At 37.7% G+C, this 19,653-nt stretch overlaps 1 protein-coding gene across 12 annotated transcripts in view; it reads left to right on the forward strand.

Annotated features, from left to right (window-relative positions):
- The window catches only part of LOC108611049 (uncharacterized), a 54,593-nt gene that overhangs the window by 24,506 nt on the left and 10,434 nt on the right, over positions 1–19,653 (forward strand). The window lies entirely within an intron of this gene.

Consider the following 19,653-nt stretch of genomic DNA (forward strand, 5'->3'; position numbering starts at 1 on the left):
AACGCGTTAAAGACTTTAAAGAAAAGTTGAGATACCATGTGTATCTCTGAGATACATTTTTTAACTTTGACGCTATCAGTTAGTTTTTGTTGTTTCTTAAATTCCTGAGATGCAAATGGAGGTATAGATTGTAGGATCAAGCTGAGATACAATTGTATGCAACGAGTTATAATTATCATTAATTTATATGCATCCTTAAAATATTTATTTTAAATAAGAATGCTAGCTAGCTTTACCAGATTTCATCTTAGCATCTTATTTTAGATATAAATATTATTTTGTATATGCGTTTTGTCTTAGCATTATTATGTATATTTTCATATGAAATAAGTATATTTTTGATAGTTGCATTTAACTATGGATAAGTAGTCCATTTCGTTTCAACAGTTTTGATTGTTTATCATGCTTTATGGCTCACTTGATATGACATGATATTTTATAGATATCTGGATTAGAAGTTCGCATCTTTGAGATACAATTTGGCTACGATTCGCTTTGGCTATTCCTGGGATAGTACTCGTATTTGCAGTTATATGGATATTAAATTTTATCCGGTGCTACAATGCACAGCTCTTACTACTTGAGAAGAAAACTATTTAAATTCTTTTTTCATCCCTATTCGAATTCGGCTTTAAATTTAGCTTGAAGTAATGTTTTCATGGCTATATTTGGCCCACATATATACTGCTTGCTTATGGCTTTGACAACTATTTGTGGGGCAAATAGAATTGAGCATTGAACTGGCTGGCGCACGCTGAATGCTGAATGTTGAATTGTTTGGCTGGCGCAACACATTCGTTTGCAATCAATAAACATCGCGTATACGCAATGTGTGCCAACTGGCTGCAAAGACGCAGCCGCAGGCACAGCGCGCACACAACCGACGCGCAAACAGTGGCGCAATTCATAAATTTTGAGCAAAGGACATGCCAGACACATTGCCCGGGACGGTAGCACCTGTCCTGCCACTCACACCTCGCACATGTTGAACGCACTTTCTTTTTTTTTTTTTTTCAGAAAAAACAGAAAAAATTGGATCAATATTTTCACAGCAGCAGTAGCAGCAGCAGCCCAAGACGTTGACGTGGCAGGCTGTGTGTGTCCTTGCAAGGACAATTGTGTATGCCATTGTTGTTAGCCGTCGCGTGTAAACTGTGAGTGTGTATGCTTGTGTGTGTGAGTATGTGTCTATGTCACAGTTTTGCAGTTTTGCAGACCTTTCTGGGCATACTTTTTCCTCTCAATTTCTCTGTTTCTTTTTGCGCCCAACTTGACCCCAGCTAAGCAGGCAGCATAAAGCCCTGCACTGCCAGCACTCAAGTGGCAATTAGGTTGGCTCGCAACCAGCCAAATACCGACTGCCAATCAGCCTCAGCCATGCCCCAAACGTCAAGTTCCGCTGCGAAAATTAATACGCCAAATCGTACGCTATTTACCTTGAAAATGGGCAAGCAGAAAAAATACCAACAAAATATCAACAAATTGCGGCCAATGGCAGAATTGTTTAAACCCAAAAACCGAAAGGCCATAACAAACTGTAAATTGTTTACAAATTGAACCGAAAACTAATTGCGTTTAAATTACAAAAAAAAAAAAGAAAAAAAAATATAAGATTCGAGAGGAGCATATTAGTTGTGTGGGGGAAGTGCTTGCCTATGATCGATTGAAATTTAAAGTTTTGTTTATTTAATTGTTCAGTCCCGATAATTCAGATCAGTTTTTTTTTTGATTTAAGCAGGAATTAAAATTATCGAGTATTCGATAACGAATTTTGTTCAAGAGGATAAAATTATTTTTGACTTATCTCGATTTTCGATTTAGTGGGGTCCCAAATATCGAGACTCTTTTGTAAATAAATGGCTTAAGCTTTATAAGTTGTTGGCAAAAGAGGGCGTGACAAGGAATTCAGTAATATAGTCTTTTCAATTCTCAGCTGTAGATTTAAATCTCACTAGGTTTGACAACATGATTTCCAGAAAGATGGTATCCAATTGGTATTTCTCCAAATTAAAGAAAAATCACTATATAAAATAAATATATAGCAATCCTGAGCGAGTATGAATCAGTCAGTATCACAAGATTAATTCATTCCTATATTCCTGGTTTCTCAAAGATCCAGCTGCTAAATTATAGAAATCTAATTATACAAATGCAAGTTTCGGAAGGCTGGAGGCGTGGCAGTTGCAATCTCTATCTTCCTATTGATTTAATTGATATAGCTAACAATATAGCGTGAGAGAGTATTAATCAGTCAGTTCCATGCGATTATCACACTCTTCCGTTGAGATTAAGGCACCTCAACATACAGTTCTTTGGATACGCCCACTAAAGGCGTGTCAATAGGAAACTGCTGTAAGATATCAATAGTCAATAGTGAACCATGCTTTGATTTTTTAAATTCTTATATTTTCGCTTTCTGTGAAACACATCGATCAAGAACCCAAAATATATGTATATATAGATCACGTACAGAATATACACCTGATGTTTAACACTTGCTAATCCAACTCGAGCGCGTATTAGGCAGTCAGTTGCAAATGTTTACAACATTTTTACACGTTTTTGTTTTGTTTAAATTTTCCACCAAATTTTTTCGAACACAAAAATTTTCTATAAAATTGCCAGCTAGCAAAGAATTTGCCGGCGCTGCTCAATTTTCCAACAAAATGATGATGAGATGTGTCTGTTGCGGATGTTGATGTTGCCCGGAGGGGCGGGCTAACGAGTGGCTCGCCAGCCGCCTAAAAGCAGACTGCCATTTGGCCAACCAAAATTCAAATGAGCTCTGGGCAGTTGGGCTGTGGGGCAGTTGGTAAAGCCTCGGCTTTGATTAATTAACTTAAAACAGCTATTGACATAAGCCTACATACAAACAAACACACACACACACATAGATAAAGCGCATGACAGTGGCATAAATTTAATTGAATTGTGCGGCGTGTGCCGCGTGTCATGTGGCATGTGGCATGACCTGCATTTGACGCACGCTGCCTTTTGCATGGCCATTAATGAACTGCGGCAGATAAGCTATAGCCAAAATATATATGTATATACATAAATATAGATGTACATATCTAAGTACGTGTGTCTATATTTAGACACTGTTTAGACTGCAATTAGATACAATTTTGACAGTTCACATATTTCATTTATATAGGCATTGTATGCTGTGTGCTCAGCGCCTGATTATAGATGATTATAATCAATGAAAGTGCGTATATAATAATCATATTCAAATGCCTACTAAATTTTTATTTTGTTTGATTATTAAAGTAAAATCACGGAAGATTATTCTTGTATAGTATAAACTATGAAATAAACTAATTTCAATATATTATTTTATTTTTATTTTTAAAGTGAATATTTTAAAAATATCAAATTTCTTTCAAATTCAATTCAGTTGAAATATTTCACAAAAATATACTTTAAAGGAATAAAATACATATTTTTGATTACATATATTAAAGATATTTATTTATTGGCAATACTTTATAAACAGACCTCGCATATACCTCGCTTGCCAGCGAACTCAGCGGTCTTTGAGCCCAAATTTAAATTGGATTAAAACTTTTTTATGGCCCATTTGAAAATCACATTTTTCGTGAAGAAAATCCAGATTTTCACCCATGCCATATTTAAGCCTACGATTTATGCGTAACATTAACATTCAAGTGCTCCCCAACCCCCTGAAAAAAGTAAACTAGATTATGCGACGCTTAACATACAAAATTTCAACGGCAATTTTGCGGGCTCAACTGTTGTGTTTATTTTTGTTTTTCTTTGCTGTTTTTTTGGCATGCTACACGTGCCAATAATAATAATATTTAATTTACTTGGCAGACGCGGCGTATGCGCAACCTGTGTCGTGTGCTTCAGCTTTATGCAGAGCAGTTAAATGTTTAATGAATTTCGAGTACGCAACTCGGCTCGCTTAGCATGTTATGAGGAGCTTTATTAACTCGTCATATAGAAATTTCGGGAATATTATGGAAATCTTAAATACAATTTTGAGTTCACTTCACCTGCAGTTTTTATAGACAATGCATTGGCTATCTGTGAATCAATAAAAGTTTTCATTTCTGGGGTTTGACTTCATCGAATTGAGGCGAATATTTATGAACAGCATCTGAGGTTGGGGCACTTTCTTCAAACTTTGACAAAGTTTAGTTTCATTTATTGTCAAAGTTTTCGCTTATCTTCTATTGAAAACTGTTCTTCGATATGAGCTGTGATTCGGGCCACTGACTAATTTTGTAGTTGTTTCGACTTTCCGACTATCGAAAATGGGAGCAACAGTTTCCGGCGCTCCATGTCAACGACATCGACACAATTATACTAAATTTCCGTGCGGAAATGTAGCGCACCTTGCTACCAAAAAACATTTTTGAATATCTGTCACCCCCAGCAAGCCACGCCCCATTGCCATGCACACAGTCCACCAGCCTCGCGCCCTTCGTTTCTGGCTGGCTGGCAAAAGTTCAATTTCGCATTCAATTTGCCATTTCCACAGAGGCTGTACAGAAAATTGCCAAAATCCAAAAAAAAGTTGTGAGTATTCAAACAATTTGAGTCTGGTACGAATGAATGTGCTCATGAATGTTGCGTATGTGTGTGTGAGTGTGTGTGAGTACTGATGTGTGTTTGCGCTTTTATCGCCATCGACTTTGACTTTGTTGCCGCTGACGTTGCCTGCGGCTCGTACTCACACATGGATATAGACAGTTTAACGATAACACGCACACACTCTCACACACACACACGCAGTCACGCTTCGGTTGCAGCGACAACGGCAACGTGTCGAGCATAAGTAATGTTTATTTTATTATACCCTGAACCCATTGAAAATGGGAAATCAGGGTATAATGGTTTTGTGAAAAAGTATGTAACGGGCAGAAGGAGGCGTGGCAGACCCCACAAAGTATATATATTCTTGATCAGCGCGACGAGCTGAGTCGATATAGCCCTGTCCGTCTGTCCGTCCGTCCGTCCGTCCGTCCGTCCGTCCGTCCGTCCGTCCGTCCGTCCGTCCGTCCGTCCGTCCGTCCGTCCGTCCGTATGAGTGCGTCGATCTCAGAAGTTATAAGAGCTAGAAAGCTGAAATTTGGCATGCATATTCGTGTGTACCATACGCAGTACGAGTTTGCTTTATTTTTTCGATAAATCATCCGATAACTTTTTTATCGAGAATAATCGAAAATTTGATTTTGTTTTTTTAGCTTAATTTGAACACTTTTAAACCTGGAGTCTTCAAATTTGCGTTGTATATAAAGTTAATGAATACAAAGATTTTGTAATTTACAGATTTTGGATACCACGCCCCCTTCGCCCCCAATTTGTAAAAAACGCATTTCAAGTACTAGAGACTTGTGCTTTGGAATGTACATACATTTGAACATTATGATTACGTTCTGAAAGTTTCATTAAGATTGTAGGTCTACAAAAGAAATTATTCAACAAATAAATTCTCATAATATTGCCCACATTGCAGCGCAGCCCAAGCGCAGTCGCTGCTTACTGCGCAGTAAGCAGAGCGCAGGCTTATGCGTGCGTGTGGATGCATGTGTATGTATGTGTGCATAAAAGAAGTGCGGAATGATTAGAATATCAGCTTAGAGGGTTCAGGGTATCTCCTAGTCGAGCAGTCTCGACTGGAGCCTTCTTACTTGTTTTATTTTTGCGATGTAAAACATGGCAAAAAAAAAGAAGTAAAGTAAAGACTCCAACCCCGCCCCCAAATCCGCAATACACTCACGCAAATTGTCAAAATTTGTTCGGCACAGTGGCACAATTCGAGGCATTAAATGGGATATAAATGCTAATAAATTGATCGATAAAAAGGTTTTCCAAAAGGAAAAACAACAGCAAATTGTTCGACGTGTGCAACTCTATTTGATTGCGTGGAGACTGAATGTCGAATATGGCGGAAATGACAGAAGGAATTATATATTGCAATCCATATATCAAAACTGTATTCAGAATATATGTTTTTAAATAAAAAGTGTTTTTGTTCTAGTGATGGCAGCTATGCAACTTAGGCTAGTTACAAAAGTGGTGCAAAACTATCGATATTTTTGATAAGAGTGGTATATTTATATCGTACGCAGTATTTTTCAGTATTGAGATGACGATCTCGTGCAAGCAGAAATGCAAATTCTTTTATCTTTTTTGCTGTCCCACTGCAAATTCCTTTATCTTTTTTGCTGTCCTACTGCAAGTCAGCGTATAAATCCTTCGCTCCCCATGCACAACCACTGTGCGTAGGCCATGTTGACCTTTATCCGTATATTGCTGTTGCTTATACTATTGAGCTGCATTCAATTTTACAAAATTGACACCGTAGACATCTTCGACAGCAGCAGAGTAAAAAATAAAAGAAAAAATTGAATTACTGAATGCGGATGGGGCCAACAAAAAATGATTGTTTGTTGAGTAATTACATTGTAGCTATTGTTGTTGTTGTTGTAGTTGCTCTTGGCCAATTTAATTTTGTGGGCGTCTGACAGGGCGCAACAAGACAAACTGTGCCCCAAATTATCTGTTCGACACGTACAATAACCGGATATGTGTGTGCCTGTGTGTGAGGATGCCATGCAGCTGCCGGGCTCGAAATCGAATCAATAAAAGCTCCTCGCATATATATAAATATGTCTGCAACTGCTGCAAGTGAAGGTGACCGCATCTGTTGCTATTTTCACCACACAATGCGATTTAAAATGAATTTACACTGCAGACAGAGAACGTAATGAGAATAAAGATAATAAATGCAGTCAGCTACACGAATTTGGGAGAAGACATCACTCATACGACACGTGCAGCGTGTCTGGCGCAAGTGCTTCGCTCCAACAGCTTGACATCTTTTAATTAAAATATGTTAATGTTGATGCCAGTTTGTGCATATAGTCGCAAGACTGCTGCGGAATTCTCGCCCAAAGCTTATTTTAAAATGCTCAGCAAAGTTGCCCGTAAATGTCAAATGGCCTTGCTGCTGCTGCGTCAGTTAAAGTCGAACCGCAGTGCAACAGGCGAATTTGACATTTACATGAATGCAAACAGCTGCAGCAGCTGTAGCAGCGGCAGCAACAAGGGCAATAGCTGCTGGGAAAACAGTTAAGAGTACAGCTATATTAAATTAAATATTTATCTATTTCTGTCTGATGTTTTAATAAACACAAAATTAATTCTAGATTAGAACAGTATTAAATAAACATTAAATAAATAAAAAAAAAAATGTAAACAAAAAATTGTAAATTAAATTTGTATGTTGACTATATTATGTATAATTATTTTTATATTATATAGTATTGATATTTATTAGTAATGAATGCACTTATTACTTCAATTGTTAGATTTTAGAATATTTACTTCAATATTCGAAGAGATATCGCTTTTAAAATGTAATGAAATGCTTTCAGTAACACAGGAATTTTAATTTAGATTAAACTAACATAAAGCCTTAAGTGTAAGTTTAAATAATTACCACTGTATTATTTCACTAAACCATCTACATTTTATGCAATTACATCTAACTCTTCTCTTATTTCAAACTTGTTTGCGCCACTCGTCATCATACATAATTCGCTACTTGAGTCTTTGCACTGCTCAACGTACTGAATAATTCGATGTTGGTATTATACATGAGTATATATACATATAGATATAAATCTATATATATAAATGTATTACAACAGCAAAAGTTGAGAACTCGAGCAAAAGACTGCCTGGAGAGTTGAGCTGCACTCGAGTCATGTTGCTGAAGTCAGTTTACGAGCAGCTTACACACACACGCGTGCACACGCCCACCCACGCACACTCACGCACACATAGAGAGAAACATTTGCCAATGATTTGCCAGGTCACGCTCCATTTATTGGCAGATGGGCTAAAAGAGAAGAAAGAGTCCACGCAGCTCCCAAAAGTATGCAATGAGAAAATGCAACACTGGAAAAACCCAGAAGAAGCAGAGGAAGGCAACACCAATCGAGCGTTAAAGCCACAGATGCACTCAGACAATCAGTGCTATTGTGTATATATGTATGTGTGTGTCTGTGTGCCTGTGTGTGTGCACACAAATCAAATTGTCTGATCTGATGGCCGTGTAAAAATAGCAGCAGCCAGACTCTTCATACCTTCCATGTTTGGGAGTGACACACATACATACAAAAACACTCAGTCGCTCGAAATAAATCAGAGGAGAAAAATAAACTTGCGCGCAATTAAAGCAAATTCATTGTTTTCACAGTCAGCATTAAAGAACGTATTTTAGTGAGTCCTAAAGAATCGTAAACGGAACAAATTGTTTATTTAGTGCAAATAATTTAAAATTGCAAAATTTAATTTGACTTTGTTCAAGTTAATTATTTATTTTTTAAGAGTTTTCATGAGGCATATAAATGATATACAATTCAGATTTTTGTCTGTCTTTTAATGCAGAATTCAAATGTCGTGCATTACAGTTCAGCGAAATTTTTTTAAAATTAAGACGAAGGCCATATTTGTGAATTTGATATATCAAAATAGCAACATTATTTTTTCAGATATGAACAGAAAACAGAAAATTACACATTAATATAAAATCAGTTGAATTGGATATTTTCAAACGCTTTGCGACATTTGTAGCCTGCTGTTGTTGGCAATGCAGTTAAATTCGCGCACACACACACATATATACATACACATGTATGTATAAATACATGTGTATGCCTGTGTTCAATACATGTAACAATTACATGTTTCACGGCCACACAATCGCATCGCAGCACAGTGGGGCCTTTGCTCATTTTGCGTTGCAAAAATCATAACTTTTGAATCAAGCAAGATATTTCAAAAATTTAAAAAGCATTCGACAGAGAATTCTTCGAGCTATAAATAGGCCTAAATACAGGGTGATGCGTTAACAGGGTGCTTCACAGTTTTACCTCAAACCTGAAAAATGTGATTTTTGTCCTAAAATGTATGTTTTTCTATGAAAAACTAGCATTTTTTTTGTTGAAATTGATTTTATTTAAATTATATGCAATAAATATAACAAAACAAATTTAAAAAAATAAATTAAAAATTTTTTTTTTTTTTTCATTTTCTGTAAAGTAGTCATCTGCATGCAAATTTGACCTTTTTTAGTACATTTTGTGCGTTTTTATGCCGACTTTGGGTCAGTTTTTTGCTCTAGAAATCCGGGGTGGCACCTGGTGGCAGCCAAAGTTTTATTTATATTAAAGAGGATATCTTCCTTAATACGTGTATATATACCGGTGCTCGGAACTCGGCGGAACACAAAAGATATAGACTACTTTAGGTAAAAAAAAATGGTCAAATTTAGAGGTTTAGTAAATTTAAACCAGCTCTGCAATGAAAAATCGTATTAACATAATTTTTTTTGTATTCTATTAGTAATAATCCATTCTTTAAATCGCAACCAACACTGCCAAAATTGGTGCAAGATTTTTCCTACAATTCAATTGACAAGTGGCATATTTTTCACAAAAATACGCTGCTCTTCACAACTTTGCCACTTTCCCAAATTTTGAAGGGCTATAACTACCCTTAAAATTGACCGATTTTCAAAAATCTTTCGGCTACAAACCAGTAGATCGATTTATTTTCATTTGACATCAACTTTTTAAAAATCGCTTAAAGTCACTTTTTTGATTTTTGCCACGCTCTGCCGGCAGAGGCCCCACTGTGCGCAGTCGCAGTTGCTGCATTCACGTTCGCATTCCCATGCACATTCCGATTCCGTTTCAGATTCCGATTCAGATTTCCATTGGCAGCGACCAGGCCTCGATTGCCAAAGTGTCAAAGGTTGTTTTTGGCTGTCGAAGGACGTGCGCGCAAATGCGTTTATCCGAAACGGGAAATGTTACCAAATGGCTGCTAAATGCTTGCAAAAAAAAAAAAAAAAAAAAAAAAAGCGAGAAGATGATGAAAAAAACGAGACGAAATGAAATGAAAACTGAGAGAGCAAAGTAAAAACACGTTGCCAAGGTTAGTTAAATGGCAATGCCATATGGCCGATGGCGCCTTAAAGTGAGCAACAGGACGAGGACGATGGGCATTAAGTGACATGCTTCCCTCTTCCTCACTCCACAGTCCATCATTCCACTCTTGCGCTCTCCCGCTCTCTTCAGTTAATGATACTTGTCATTATCAGCACGCGTGGCTGCTGTCTTATCAGCGACATTGAGCACATTCATTAAAGCACGCACACGCCCACACTCACATACATACGCATACATAAGATGCTCTGAGATTATGTATACGCCCTGTGCCACTTTCAAGTGTTTTGCTGCGCTGCGTGTCTAACTTAATGTGGCAACATCTTACGCGCCACGCCCCTCCAGCTCCGCCCTGCGCTTAAGTGATAAAAATATCGCAACCTTCACGCACACACAACAGCCACGCCCACAATTTGCGCAAGCATGGGGCTGCACTTAAATCTGTTCTTGTTTCAAGTATGAATGGCGCACATTTTAGCCACGACTCGTGCTCAGTTTAAGTGACTGTCACTTGGCACGACATAGTCGCGCCCCCACTCACCCATCGCCACCCTCTTCTTAGGTTATCTATAGACAGAACTCGTCCTACACCCCCTCCCCCCTCACTCTCACTCTCTCTCTATCTCTCTCTTTCTCCGTCTCTCCAGCCATGGCATAACTTGTTGCTCTGCTTAACTTTGCTCTCAATGAATTTTATAGTTTCGCTTTCGCCTTCGACATTTTGAGCGCTCCCTTCTTGTTGTTCTTAAATAAGCACAAAATTCATTTATGAGACATCAGATAGATATGTATATAATATGTATACATATGTATATGCTATGAGAGACTCTTCATTCTCTAACCTTCTAAAATCCAAGTTGAATTTAATGTCTTTGCAAACAGTTTTGTTTTGCAAAGTTTTGGCCACGCTTTCCGCTAGCCAAAGTTGCAAAGTTAAAGTTTACAGCCCTTCGGAACTAGTTCGTAAAATATCGCCCGGAACTTATCGATTAGTAATCGATGTGGTTGCTAAGGAAAACTCGATGCAACTTGATATAAAGTGTTATATGTGCTTAAAACTTTTCACTTGGCAATTGAACAAGCACTTCAAATTGATTTTTATTATTATCATTTTTGCATATCATTTATATTCCTTTAAAATTTATTTATGATTGGAAATTTGTACTTTTATTGAATTTCAAAAACGTTTTTACTCGAGCACATAAACAAATCAAGTTTTTAATAGATTTTCTTTGCTATAAGCACGATAGATATACTCGTCTATATTCAAATTTCCACAAACATCTTACTCACTCACTTATGTATAAATCAGGCCTTATGAGCAATCATTGCCAATAATAAACAAATTTTGAGTTCAAAGCTATTTTACGAGCTCTGTTCACATTGTAAATAAACACATTTCAGTTACCTTAATGGGTACTTATTATAAATATTTTATATACATATGTATATTATATATTGAGTATATATAAACTGAAGTGTACAAAAACTCGGACATTCTAAATTATTTGAATGATGCGTGAGCAATTATTAAAATATAAAAATAAATTCACTTAAAGGGCAAACGAATAACTAATTCTGCCAAATAAGCATAAAGAAAATCATCAGTAAGAGTATTCGCAATTCGTCTCTCACAATGTCTCCTGCTGCCTGACATTTGATTAGTTTTGTTGTGACTGCAGCTGTCCAATTCAATGTAGTTAGCGCAAGCGTTTATTAAATTGTCCGCAAACCAGCTCTAGTGCACGTAACCCCAACTTACCTCCCCGCCCTCTGCTCCACCTGCTGTTGACCCATCTGTCGCCATCAATCAGAATCTGAATGACAATCGCGGCGCTGCGTTCAGTTAACGCGCATGTAACCACGCGTAACCTCAAACAAACAAGGGGGCGTGACCGGCCATCCAAAATGTTAGGTCCCACTCGCAGCACCTCTCACCCTTCACCCTTCGCCCTTAGCCCCTGACATGGCCGTGTGACCTGAAAAGCTGTGCGCTCAATGCGGCATACACTGATTGGACTTTGGTTTCCTTTTTTTTGTTTTGTTTTTGCATTGGATTTTGGTTGTGGTTGGGGCACACATTTTAGCGCATTTTCATAGCTGTTGTTGTTGTGTTTGTCACTGGAGTCAATTAATCATATTAATTATCGATTTCGGTGTTGTATGTATATTCATGCTGGCTGAAACTGAACCCCAACACGAAAGCCCGCAGCCCGCAAATAAACTATTTTATGGCCAGTTGGCTTAAAATTATATTTAACGACAATTGAACAGGCAGCAGCAACAGCAACAACAACGGCCACATTAACAACAACAACAACAACAACAGCATTTACTGCCTGGTCCTTGCTCAAAATAAAAATCTAATTATCTGCTTCAATGGCGAATTTTAATTAAATAAGTTTTGTGCCAATGTCGTTGTTGTTGTTGGCGTTGTTGTTCTTGTTGTCGATGCTGCAAAGTTAATTAAAAAGGATAAGCACGTTATATCAACCCATACACACACACACACACATACACATACACATGCATAGCCTCACTCACACAAATTCGCATTTCCTTCCTCTTGCACGGCGCGGCAATTCCTTGCAGTCATATAAACTTTATTTTCATTAACTTTTTGCCAACTTCTTCGAAAAAACTTGTTTGAAATAAAAAATAAAAAGAGCTGCTTTACGGATATGTATGACAATTTAAAAAAAAAAAAAAAAAAAAAAATATTTTACCCAACAACAAAAATAATTAAATAAATAATAATAAGAAAATAATAGTTAAATTTAACAATATAGATATAGACATATATACAATACAAGTTTTTTCTGCAACTATTTTTGTATTTTATATAAAACATGAAATATTATTCATTTTCCTACAGAAAAAATAGAAAAGAAAATCACTTTTTCTATAAACATCTAATTAAGGATGTAAATTGCAAATAATAATTTATTTAAAATATTTTCAAGCATTTACGTTTGCTGCCTTCAGTTGATGTTCGCTTTATGCAGATTTCTTGGCAACAATTTCCCAAACTTGTGCGGCTGTCTGTCCTCCTGTGTGTGCGTGTGTCGCCGTGAACGTAGCTACTTGAGTTTTTCCTAAGCGAATTAAGTAAAGCTTATGATGATATGCCAAGCCACAAAAAACGTAAAAGAACGGAACGGAAACCGAACGAAAAACTCGAGAACTACTTAACAACTCGCCTATGGGCTAAAGTGTAAAAGTTTTTCACTCGAATGCTGTGCGAAAGTGTGTGGAAAGCGAAAGTGATGCGGTGAGTGGAGTGATGGAGCGGGGCAGGGGCGGCGGTAGAAGAAGAGATGGGTGACCATTAACTTTCGAGTTGTCATGTGAGCTTTGTGGGTTTTGCTGTGACAATTTCTGCCAGGCGAAACTTTGTTTTTGCACTTGCATTCTGTGTGTGCGTATGTGTGTGCGTGTGTGTTGTTCAAGTATTAATAAGCACACACACACACATACATCGAAAACCGCACACACACCCATAGGCATAAACACATTTGCACACACACAGCATTAATGCTTCTATGTTAGCTATGTTGGCAAGGCAGCTATCTCTGAGTTCTGTGCGCCTGGCTGGAAACTATATGGAAAGCACACATATGTACACAGACTCACACACACATGTACACTCATAAACACGCACACAGTGGCAGCTTTGCGCGTCACATTGCGCCAAAAACTTGTTTGTGGTTGCAAGGGAAAACAGCAACAAAAGAGCGAGAAATGTTGTTAGCAACGAATTTTAAATACACTGAAGGATGAATTTCAGGATTATCATATATACTTTATAAAGCAATCAAACTAAAAGCAAATATATATGATACAGAACTATATATAATTTTCATTTGTGTGTGTATATATATTATTTCTGATAAGTAAGTCAAAAGGAAGCTAAGAATGCAGTGCAATAAACAAATCTAAAATCTTATAACTTTTAGCTAGAATTTTGGCTTTTTAGAAAAATATAGATCTGCATACACAGTTTCTTATCAAAAATTGCAATACCTTATAATTGTAGTGTATAAAATGGGCGCAAAAAGAATATAAAATCCAACCTTCTGACGCCCTTTCTCTTTATCTTCCTCTCGCTTTCAACTTGCCCTTTCTCGCTCTCGCTTTTCAGTCTTCACTGACCTTTTTTAGACATTTTCTGCTTGAATTTTCAAATGTGCAACTGTTGAGTATTTATGTGTGTGTGTGCGTGTGTTTATCTGTGTGTCTATGCACACATGTGTATCTCTGTCTCCCTCTCTCTTTGGGCAAGTGGGGTCTTGTGGCACGTTTTGGGTTTATTGAAAGCTCTGCTTGCGCTTCTGCTATTCCCCCGTGTGTGTATTCACGCTTGGCTACAATTATATATCAAGTGCATTGAAGTGTGTTGGCTAAGTTGGCAAATCCAGAGCCAATCAGATAAACGTAAACAGTCGCCGCTGCCGCTGCTGCTTAAAACCAAAAGTTAAGAACTAAATTCGTCTGTATCCGATTATCAGGACAATATATTTCCTAGTCTGCACTCCATGAAAATTGTCACATTATCAGGTCGAGGTTTTGCGCTGACGCCCAGCATTTATCTAATCTACAAGCCAAACACGCATTGCCTTGTACCTGAACACGTTTCCATGGCCTGAAATCACTAAATTTAGCCTGACTGACGGCCATGCCAATTAAGCCAGATAGATAAAACCTACAACAATTGATTAAAGTCGAGAGCTTTGTTTGCTGACATCAGTTTTGGGCACGCGAGGAATTAAATATTAATAAGAAAAATGTTCCTAGATTTTTACTAATTGTTTTCGGCCCTAATTTAGGTATTAAATAAAATATACAAACAAATTAAATTTTAGGCATTGAAATTCTTTAACATTTTCAAAACAAATTTTAAGCACTATTTTTATATAAAATTATAAAGAATAAATTGAAATTTTTATTCATTTAATTTAGATTTGAAAAATTATATATTTGTTATTTCAAGGCTCGGAAAGTGTGCAAATGATGAAAAATTTAGAAGCAATTCAGTTTTGTTCGACATCTTTTGCCTTGACTCTGTCCTTGCGATGGTCAACAAACATATCGCAATCTGCCCAAAGGCGACTTGCCCGTATCTCTCCCACTCACGGACAATGGCTTGCCTCAGCTTCTCGAGCTTGGTGTACTTTTTGTACAAACCATAAAAAAATAATGATATGAAACATATCATTTGCTTCCGTTGAGAGTAAACTTTATTCATGTTTGTCATAAATTGTATTTCCTATTTTATTCTTAAAGATTCAAAGCATTAGTAAAAATAATCTTCGCCGTCCATATTTGCTAAATATTTATTCAGACAAGTCTCCTAAAAAGTCAGGTCTTGAACAAATATAAAAGCGCTGTAAATCTCTACGCACTTTGACGTGTTTTGTCAGATAAGTTGAGCAAACTGCAAAGTCCGAGCACAAAAATCACTTAAAGTATTTAATTACAAAGCGTAAAACGAGATAGCGCTCAAATAGAGAAATACGCATACAAAGCAGCTAGCAAAGCGAAATAAAATCAAATTGCGAAACAAAATGAAAATGTGCGCCATCTGGCGGCAGCGGGGGCAAGAGAGTCGATGTGACGTTAGGGTCGACGGAAATAGCGTGGAGCAACTGCAGCGGTAGCAGCAGAGGCAGCGGCAGCAGTGACTGACAGCAGGCGACAGAGAGGCAACAACAGGTGGCAGAGGGAGCGTTGCCAACGCACAGTGACTAAGAGCTAATATTTTATTGTATAAAACAGAAAAGCGGAAATGTTTGACATTGTTGAAGTAAAATAAAATATAAATAAACTACTCAAGTTTCTAATAGTCTTTTTATGTTTTCCAAAGTTATTTTTAATGGGCTTTTACATAAACATTTTTATATTTTTAAATAAAACAAAAAAGAGGTAATTTTCTTGATTGATTGCCATATATAAAAAAAAATATATATATATATATATATACATATATATTTCCTCATTTATTTATATACCAAATTTATCTTCCACTTTCTATTTAAATATATTTTCATGTGTTTAAATATAAGTACATGTAGAGCCAGCAGTTTCGTCCCACTGTCTTACTCCTTTTATTTTGCTATTGCATGTGATGCCAATGGACGCTAGATGGCGCTTGCTGACATTTTGCAACTGCAATTTATTCCGCCAAGCGTTCGCTTGTTCCTGCTCTCTCTCTCTCTCTCCGTCTCTCGCTCGCTCTCTTTCACTCTCACTGTGTTATGTTTAATCTGTGCTCGAGTCTGTGTGCTGGCACTGCCGTTGGCCTTAGAATAAATATTAAGTATGCTCACTCAGTGTACGTATTTATGCAAATAATTGTTTTTGGCGAGTCGCTCGCGTAGCAAACTGTTCGCAAAGTGAAAGCTGTTGCTGCAATTTTAATCTTGCAACTGCTGCAGCTGCAGCCAAGACAAACAGAGCGAGCGGTGCAGGAGGCGGACGAGGACAGGGCGACTGGCAGGAGGACATAACAGGAAAGCAGCAGTTGTTAACTCTGATTTAATGGCAATGAAGGAGCTGCCTGCGCTCGACCATACTTAACTGTCCAACTGGGTCTGGCCTCGCCTCGCTCTGGCCTGCAGCTCCTTCTGCCCCTTGTCCGGCTGCCACTATGGCAAACGGAAGTAGCTACGTGCTGTGTGCTCGACGTTTGCGGCAGCGGCCCGGTTGCGTCTACGTGCTCCGGTTCTTGTTGAGAGGGGCTTTAATAGGTTAATGGCAGCAGCAGTAGCATCAGCTGCTAGCTGCAATAGCTGCATAGCTGCTCTCCCCCTCTCTCTCGCATGCTTCCGCTCTCTGTACCACTCGACAGCCCGTTGGCATTATTATTATAAATACACATTTGAAGGAGGCGGCTCAAAGCCCACGCGTCCGGGCGAATGGACTTTTAAATTACTTGGCCTGCTGAAAGTTGAAGAAAGTTATTGCTCCGGCAGACGGGGCCGAGGTCGTAGCTGAGTGCTCGCCAGTGGCTATTGAATCAAAGCGCATTTCCGACAGCAATTTGCTCAATTTGGACGACGATGACGACGAAAAAAAAAAAAGTTTCAAGAGTCGTTTGCATGAAACGCCCATAAGTTGTCACCATAAACACTTAACAAGGTCCGTTTCGGTGCGGCAAACTGGCCTTAATGGCTGGACAAGTGAAGTGCATTTTACTTAGATGAGCTTGTGTGGGGTATATGAGTGTTAAATATGATTTACCAATAATTGAATCATAGACAAACTTTTATGAAAATACTTTGAAAAAGCTATTTTTAGAAAAAGGAGTACATAATTGTGTAAAAGCAGCTAAGTTAACGTTATTATTTTGATTACTAATAGTATAATACTGTCTCCCATTTCTTCAATATAAACAAATCATTTTTATTTTGAGATTTGTCAAGTCTTAATATTTAACTTGAATATAAAGGTAAAGATAGAGAAAGAGGAATGTCCACACACACACACACAAATTATAATTCTAGTTCCATTCTCATAAAATGCGTCTAACTTTGAATTCTAAATTCAAGACACCCTTTAGTTGGGTCCTTGAGTGGTGGGTGAAAAAAGAGAAAACCCTTATAAAATATGTGGCAAGCATGCGGACAATGTGCAATCTGTGCCAGGCACATGTCACCCGCACACACGCCATGACAAAGGCGAGATGTCAGAGGCAGCAACAGCAGCAGCAGCAGCAGCAACTGTAGTAACACCAGCAACAGCAACAGCAACATTGACAACAACAGCAGCTGTGTGTGTGTGGGTGTGGCAATAGTAGCAGCTGAACAAGAAGAAGCAGAAGAAACAGAAAAACTATAATGACAGCCTCTAGACAAAAGGCGCTGCTGGGCGTGTCGTGTGTGGGTGTTTGGGGGGCGCGTTGGCACAAAACTTTAATGGTGTCAGTAATTGTTAACTCAAGCGACGTTTATTTCCTGCCTGCCTGCCAGACAGCTTGTTTGTGTGTGCGGCTCTCTCTGTGTGTGTGTGTGTGTGCAATGCAAGAGAAAGAAAAAGGCATTGCATACTTTGTGGCGCTTTTATAATACAATATTGTACATCTTTACGTGGCACTTTAACGCCGCTGTTCAGGATATAAAAACAAAAGCCAAGTGTCGCCAGGCAGCTGCCACACACTCACGCATACTCAATCTGTATAAGTTAGCTGCTATAACTGCCGCAAGTATATTACGTATACGCCATGTGGTCGCTCTTGCTTTCTCTTTAGTGTGCAAATTAACTGACGCTGGCATAACATTTAATTAACACTTGACTCCCGCACACACACACATACGCTCTGACACATATTCTATAAAATTGTCCACATTTGTCAATTTAATGTCAGAATGTGAAACTGGCCAAAATAAAGTGCAATAAAAATATAAAAAATAAAATAAAAGAGCAAAAAGGAAGAATGCCTGGAATGCTTGCTGCCGGCCACAACAACAGCCATTACCACTGCCACTGCCACTGTCGCAGCAACAACAAAGTCGTTACAAATTTGTCTAGACGCCTTTTGTCTAGCAAGGCTGGCATGACTGGCAGCACCAACAGACAACGGACAGAGGACAGAACAGGATGGGACAGGACAGGCCCGCAGCACTTGAGTGACATTATTGTCCTTATTGAATCCAATTCGGGTGACATTTTTGTCCAGCCGCCGGGCCACACAATTTGTCTGGCTGCCACATAAAAATTGTTTTAAATCACTTCTTAATTTGACTTGTTCTCCTCACAATATCTCTCGCCCCTATGCTCATTTATTGTGTCCCTCACGCCTGCAGAGCATTTGCTGTTAATAACTTATTTGCCATTTTTATAGACCTTTAATAAGCTTGGTTTTGGATGTGTGTCAAGATTTGCCTAATAGCCTAGAAATTAATCTACTTGTTATCAGAATGGAGTACGGGTATGCTTAAAATTTTGTATTGAACTTAGACTATTTCTATGGACCCACATAAAATGTTGCAAAGTAATCTTTAATTGGCAAACATTCAACAAGTCAAGTGCAGAATCAAACAAAAATAATTCTACGTCAAATTTGTCAATAGATAAAGCAAATATTTGCAATTAAAATAGACAGCGATAAGATTTAAGATAAGAAATTAAGGAAGTGAAGAGTATTTAAATGGTATGTCTAAAGTAATAGAGAAATATACATACATATATATATGGCATATACAAATATATAAACACTTTGTCAGCTTTTATTATCCATGTTACAGCAAACAAAAACCTTGCATAAATTCAAATATATCTCAGTATATATATATACTCAATAAGCAGCACAAATTAATAAACAATTAGGCCAAGCACGCGCTGGAAGTTCAATAAATGAAACACAAAAAGCTGACATAGCCTTAGTGTAAATATTTAATATAAATCTGAAATATATTTACGTCAAACCCAATAGCTGCGCAGATAATTCGTCAATTTTATTTCAGAGTGCCAAAATATATATATGTATATATGCCTAATATATGATTTATAGTGCAGCACGGCATGCGGCAGACATCGATTTGTGCCGAAATTTTATCTGTGTCCTTCTAAGTGATTAAGCAATAAATCCATATAGAAGTTGACAATGAATAATGTACCAGCCGAAAATAAGAAAACTGTGAAAATATGCGAATGTGTAATGTGA

This window comes from Drosophila arizonae, chromosome 3 (genome assembly GCF_054131065.1).
Source record: "Drosophila arizonae isolate 15081-1271.41 chromosome 3, UAZ_ARI_1.0, whole genome shotgun sequence".
Classification (NCBI taxonomy): domain Eukaryota; kingdom Metazoa; phylum Arthropoda; class Insecta; order Diptera; family Drosophilidae; genus Drosophila; species Drosophila arizonae.